The sequence below is a fragment of the Hypanus sabinus genome, chromosome 16 (genome assembly GCF_030144855.1).
Source record: "Hypanus sabinus isolate sHypSab1 chromosome 16, sHypSab1.hap1, whole genome shotgun sequence".
Taxonomy (NCBI): Eukaryota; Metazoa; Chordata; class Chondrichthyes; order Myliobatiformes; family Dasyatidae; genus Hypanus; species Hypanus sabinus.
The window spans coordinates 85,961,511-85,968,574 of NC_082721.1; the positions used below are offsets into that span (position 1 = coordinate 85,961,511).

A 7,064-nucleotide genomic window follows, 5' to 3' on the forward strand; every position below is an offset into this window, starting at 1 on the left:
TCAACTTTTCAAGAACAGCTTCTTCCCCTCTGACATACGATTTCTAAATGGACATTGAGCCCATGATCACCATCTGACTAGTTTTTTTTTATTTCTGCTTTTATTGTTGTACTTATTTTAACTTAACTATTTAATAGACATACATATACTTACTTACTGTAATTCAGTTCTTTTCTCAATGCTTATTTATTATGTATTTCATTGTATCATTGCCATAAAGTTAACAAATTTCATGACATTTGCCGGTGATATTAAACCCGATTCTGATATATAAGAATCCATATTTGCCTGCGTATATTGCTGAACTACTTGTGCCACTGATATATAATCATTCTTCATCTTGATTTTTTTCTTGAAGGTTTAAAATTAACCACAGGCAAAGGGAAAAACCATGCAGGAGTGGCAGAAAGGGGTACACTGGGACCATATTCCACATTAAACAACACAAGATTTTGTGCCCATTCATTTCTCATCCACCCACAACTGAAGTATTTATGAATGCCCTGCTCACAACACTGCTATTGTCACGATAATTGGATGACCAACTTTATATCCTCAGAATCAGAATGCAGTTACTATCACTGGCGTATGTTGTGAAATTTGTTGTTTTGCGGCAGCAGTAAATTGCAATACAAAACAATAAAAGCTGTAAATTACAATAAGTACATATAAAATTAAATTAAATTAAACAAGTAGTGTGGAAAGAGAGGAAAAAATTACTGAGTAAATGTTCATGGGCTAATTGTCCATTCAGAAATCTATTGGTGGAGACGAAGAAGCTGACCTGGAAACATTGAGCATGTGTCTTCAGCCTCCTGTACCTCTTCCTTGATGGTAGCAATGAGATGAGGGCATGTCCTGGATGATGGAGGTCCTTGCTGATGGTTGCTGCCTTTTTGAGGAATCGCCTTTTGAAGGTATCCTGGATGCTGGGGAGGCTGGTGCCCTCGATGCAGCTGGCAGACTCTACAACTTCCTGCAGCTTTTTCTGATCCTGTGCAGTGGCCCCTCTATACCCAACGGAGAAGCAGCCAGTTAGAATGCTCTCCATGGTACATCTGTAGAAGTGTGCAAGTGTCTTTTATAACATATCAAATCTCCTCAAACTCCTAATGAAATATAGCCACTGTTGGGCCTTCTTTGTAATTGCACCAATATATTGGGCCTAGGATAGATCCTCAGAGATGATGACACCCAGGAACTTGAAACTGCTTACCCTTTCCACTTCTGATCCCTCAATGAGGATTGGTGCGTGTTCTCTCGACTTCTCCTTCCACAATCACTGATGTTGAGTGCAAGGTTGGTGCTGTGACACTACTCAGCCAGACGATCTACTTCACTCTTGTATGCTTTCTCATCACCATCTGAAATTCTGCCAACAGTAGTTGTGTTGTCGGCAAATTTATAGATGGCATTTGTGCTGTGCCTAGCAACACACTCATGAAGCAACATGCACAAACTGCTAGAGAAATTCAGCAGGCCAGACAATGTCTATGGAACCAAATTACAGTCGACGTTTCGGGCCGAACGTAATCTCACTGCTTGAGCTTGAACTTTATCTAGCGGCATTAAGACTCCCCATAAGCAACACATCCATACGCAAAGACAGATCTGATTAAAGCAATAGATGTTTGTTTAAGTGACCTCCTACTCTCACCCCAAACACTCCCAACTAAGCACAAGGGCTTTTTCAACACTTCTCTAGAATTTTATTCAAAAGCACCTTCCATGTTAGCCCCGTCTCCATCCACATACTTAGAAACATTACCACTGTCTCTCGTTTAAGAGATTTACCATATAACTTGTGATCAATTGTTGGTGTAATGTTCCTTTTACAAAAACAAATAACTTGAGTCTTTGCAACAGCAAATTTAAACCCCCACCAATGTCCCCATTCCTCTTCTTCATGAATAGCTGCCTGCAGTTTCCTTTCTGTCTAATTATATTCCTGCCTCTCTTCTGCACTCCATCATCATCAGCACATAACGATTTGGAAACATCCAAGCCAACATTTAGGAAAATATCATTAAACATAATATTAAAGAGGAGTGGGCTACACACGCTACCCTGTTGAGTCCCATTCTCTATCTCATACTCCAAAGAGAATGTTGTTCCCACCCTAACTTGTATCTTCTTATCACATAAAAATCTTGAATCCAATTGAACCATCTGGTCCCATCTTTTCCAGAAGCCATGTGTACATAACATAAGGTTTCTCTACATCAAAGAGATCTGCTACCACTGATTCTTACTAGCTTGAATGTTATGAATATCAGATTCCAATCGTAACATAGCCATTCTCCCTTTATGAAATCCAGTTTGGTTTACAGCTAATTTTCCACTACTTTCCACAAAATAAGAAACCCTTGCTATAGCCATTCATTCCATTATCTGGCAAACATATGATGTTAGCAAAATAGGTCTACAAGGTCATAAGATATTGGAGCAGAATTAAGCCATTTGGTCCATCGAATCTGCTCTGTCATTTCATCATGGCTGATCTATTTTCCTTCTAAGCCCCACGTTCCTCCCTTCTCCTCATATCCTTTCATGCCCTGGCACAGCAAGAATCTATCAACCTCTGCCTTAAAATATACCCAATGACTTGGCCTCCTCAGCAACCTGTGGCGGCAGATTCCACAGATTCACCACTCTAAAGAATGTCCTCCTCATCTCCGTTCTCCCCACGATTCTGAGGCTGCACCCTCTGGTCTTAGATTTCTGCGCCCCTCCCCCCCCCCCCCCCCCAACCTCCCACTATCTTTACCAGGTTTCAATAAAAGGATTAAAAACTGCTCATTTCCAGGAAGGAGAAGGTTGCCCGTTAAGTCACATTGTATTAAAAGATTCCAAAGCTAATATAAGTTTTGAGTCTGATAACCCTGTAAACATATTATAGGAAATAACTTTTTCCCAGCTTATGTCTGAGCAGCACCATTAATAGCCCTTTTAAGTTCAGATAATATAAATTCAACATCCAAGCAGGAACTGGAACGTGACTTTTTTTCTCTCAGCAATCTGAGGATTGCTTGACAAAACAGTTTCTTTATAAGACCTCTCTTCTTTACTTAAATTGGCCAAACTATGTACACTGACATGTTTTTGCTAATAGCTTTTTCAAAGTCAGTAGCTGCGTCCTTCTCCAAACCACACAAAAATGCATAAAGTTTTCTAAATCTGCCCATTTTCTGCACCACACCCCAAACCTCCCCACCCAGATCTTTTTCTTAATCCTATCACAGTACTTTCTCCAATACGTTTTCTTTGCCCTTCTCACCACTTTTCTAACCATAGCCTGAGCTTTTTTTTAAACTGTATGAAAGATGAACAGGAGTAATACTGTCTAACTTTCCTAAAGCCTTACTCCACTCCTTCACAGCTCTTTTACAATCATCCGTCCACCAGGGAACAGCTTTCCTTTTATTATCTCCAGTGATCTGGGAATTGATTCTTCAGCTAATGATCAGGGCATGTACTTTCACATAAATCATCTGGACTATCCTAAACAAGAGGAAATCTGGAGGGACTCAGCAGGCCAGACAGCATCTCTGGAAAAGAGCAGTCGCTGTTTCAGGTATTTCCCAATTTACCTTTTTAAAATTCCACCTGGAGACACAAGATCCTTTCCTCTGATATACACCCCATTGCACAGAAAACGGGGAAATAATCACTCCCCACTGTTGTATCATTATGCGTTTCCCAGTTACATACACTTGCAATATCCTCAAATACATTTATCCTTGTACTCTTACCATCATTCAAGCGCCCCCGAACACTTTTCTGACAGAAACTCTTCCACCACCTATTCACATTTATGTCACCGCAACCCCACATGGTAGGACCAGCATTAAAATCCCCAGACTTTTTATTTCCCATTTCCAGCCACACTTCCCGATTTATCAAGGTTATAAAACTTACTATCTATGCTTTATTATTCTTTCCTCAAATTTCAACCACACTAGCCTCATAAACAACTCCAAATTCCATAATTTTACGCGCCGTCCCATTTTTGACAGGAGGTAGCCACTCATTCTCAATGATTGCGTCTTATATCAATGTAACCTTGTATCTTAGACAAGATTTCACCCAGGTACCCTGAACACATCAGGTTTATTTGTGGTCTAAATGAAGCGCCAGAGAGCGGACAATTTACACCGACCTTCGGCCCTCCGGCTGATCCTATCACTCACCTAATTCGGCGCGCTCGCCACCTCCAGCTGTGGCAGCGGATTGACAGGCTCGTTCGTCAGGGAATCCCGTTTCCCACCGGCCAAGCTTGTACGTTGGACCTGCAGGTTGAAGGAAAGTTGACAGTTTGACCCTCTGAGCACCTCCAGCATTTTATACGTATAATGAAAACTTATATTGAAAATATATTCAAATTTTAGATGCTAAATTATCTTCACTTAAAATGAGCCTTTTTAACCTGAGACTTTGTGGTGTAAGATCTCTCTTACTGCTACTTCGTACGCAACTGTTATTTAATTTTGTAATTAAGCTGAAACGCGTTACGCCGCGAGGACTCGTTTGTTACACACCGACTTCCGTCACTGAGCTTGCCGGTGGCCCGCCGCCCAGTCTGTCGCCAACCAATTGCGGAGGCAGGACTGTAGATCCCGCCTGTATGACCGTGATTGGCTTGATCGATGAAAGCCGACACAGGAATCCCTGTTACTGATTGATGAAGGAATCTGTCAATCAGCTGCTAGTGTTTGGGCCGTGAGTCCGCCGAGTAGGCGGGTGATAGGAATTGGTGGAGTGGCCGAAGGGCCGGGTAGGCAACCGTGTAAATTATCCGCTCTCTGTCGCTTCGTTTGGACCACGATTCCCGGTTGGTAGTCTCATCACCCCTATATTTAATTGAAAAAGGAAATACCGGTGTGGCAGGCGGTGACTGTCCTCGAATGAGACCATTCGGCCTGTCATGTCTACAGACATCCCACCCTGCAAAATCTCTTTTCAGGGAGAAATTCACCATTTCTCATTTCACCACCCCAACGCCATATCCCCCCCCCCCCGTCGACCTCCAAGGGTGTATGTATACAGAACATTTGATTATGAAAGAACACAACAACTTATTTGATCACACATTGAAGCTATTCACACACATTTTTTTCCTTGTTGAGTATTTTGTTGGCAGTCTCAATGTTAATGCAAATAGTTTTTCTATTCTTTTGCAAATTTTCCTTGTACTGTGATGTGGCTTGCTTGGCAGATTTGAGCTCCTCAGCAGCTAGCTAGCTAGTTTAAATAACGTTAGCTATGCTAATGAACGAATGACACCTGTTAAACTCACCTCAACACGTCTTTTACTGTCATATTTTTATTAAACAAAATTTACTTTATTCAAAAATAAAAGTATGTACAATAAACCATTCAATCCACTCAGTCCTTCACAAATGTTTCCATTACTGTCTTTTACAGTCATTTAACCCACCATGGGCAATAGAAAAGTCACTGTTGCAAACAGTGCAGCAAGAAACACTCATTGTTTTGACGCCTATTAGGCAGGGGTACACTTTGGTGTAGTCTGGGGTGAAATATGTCTTATATTTTCTTTTTTTGGAACACTCTGCCATGGTGGTGCAGGACACTAAACTGAACTGATGGACAGTTTAAAAAAGTTTAAGAAAGAGAGAGAGAGAAAGGTCGACTGTAAAGACCACCCACAGAGAAAACTGATAGGTCTACTTAGCACAAAGAGACCAATCAGGATGCTCTCTCTCTTATTCTCTCGCTACGTCTGTCACTTGCTCTCTCTGTCTCTCTCGCTCTCTCTCTCTCTCTCTCTCTCTCTCTCTCTCTCTCTCTCGCTCACAAAAAATTCCAGGATATTATATATAATTTGTAGACGTCAGGGAGATGCTATCCTGCTATCAATATGTGGGAGACTCCCGGAACTTCCGGGAGAGGCGGGATGTCTGTGTCTATGCCGGCTCTCAGGGGAATCATCTTTTCTCTTTGCCATTTCCCTTCACCTTTGCAAATTATGCACTCTCACGCTTTTCTAACTATTTCCCTTTTAGAAATGAAAAAAGAGAAAATATTGTAAACACTCAACAAGTCAGTCAGCGTCTGTGAAGAGAGAAACTTTACTATGGGTGAAGTTTCAGTGGGTAAAAAAAATCCTCGCTCTCATTCCTCACAGGAGGATTCACAACTCTTGTCTCCCTGCATTCCTCCAAAACTATCTTTCAGAAATACAGTTTGTCTGCTGCTGCTGTCTCCCCACTTTGACTTACCTTTACCCCTCTACATTGAATCCCTGTGTGTCTGGCACTGTGTCTCCTCATCTCCAGTCAGTATCTTTATTAATTTATTTATTGTTGCCTAATTGCACCCATGTGATCAATTAACCTACAAACCTGTGCGTTTTTAGAATGTGGGAGGAAACCGGAGCACATGGAGGAACCCCACCCAGTCATGGTGTGAACCTTATAGACTGTGGCAGGAGTTGAACCTGGGTCACTGGTTCTGTGAAGTGTTACGCTACCATGCTGCCTAGTCTCAGAATGAACTCCCCTCTGATCTGCTTACTCCCACCAATGCCTCCTTCCCATTGGTTCTGCCACCACCGCACTTTACCTGACCTTTTTGATTTTCCTTCCTCCACTCAAATGCCTGTTGCTGACTCCAACCACCCCCAATTCTGATGGTTTATCCCTCTTCCTCCCTGGCCCTATCACTGCCTTCCCCTTATTGCCACTTTCCCTTGCTGCATCTAATCACCTACCGCCCACTAGCCTCTGCATCCAGCCACATAATTCTCAGTAGCTACTGCCACCACCAAGCACATTTTTCCTTCCCCCACTTTCTGTTTTCCACAGTGATCACTCCCTATGTGACTCCCTTATCCTCTTGTCCCTCCCCACTGCTCTCCCTCCTGGTACTTATCCTTGCAGGCGGAACCCCTGCCGTTACCTCTCATCCCTCACTACCATTCAGGGCCCCAAACAGTCCTTCCAGATGAGGCGACACTTCACCTGCAGGTCTGTTGGGCTCATCTACAGTATCCCAATGTGGCCTCCTGTATGTCGGTGAGACCCAATGTAGATTGGGAGACT

The 7,064-nt window shown here is 42.5% G+C and overlaps 1 protein-coding gene across 3 annotated transcripts in view; it reads right to left on the reverse strand.

The window, feature by feature from the left end:
- The window catches only part of LOC132406547 (golgin subfamily A member 5-like), a 38,799-nt gene extending 34,270 nt beyond the window's left edge, over window positions 1-4,529 (reverse strand). For all 3 annotated transcript variants that reach the window (XR_009516192.1, XM_059992359.1, XM_059992357.1), the window contains exons 1-2: window positions 4,427-4,529; window positions 4,191-4,289 (exon numbers count right to left, since the gene is read on the reverse strand). The gene's annotated coding sequence lies outside the window, so the exon portion shown is untranslated. The remainder of the gene's footprint in view (window positions 1-4,190; window positions 4,290-4,426) is intronic.
- Between the last annotated feature and the right edge of the window lie 2,535 nt (window positions 4,530-7,064).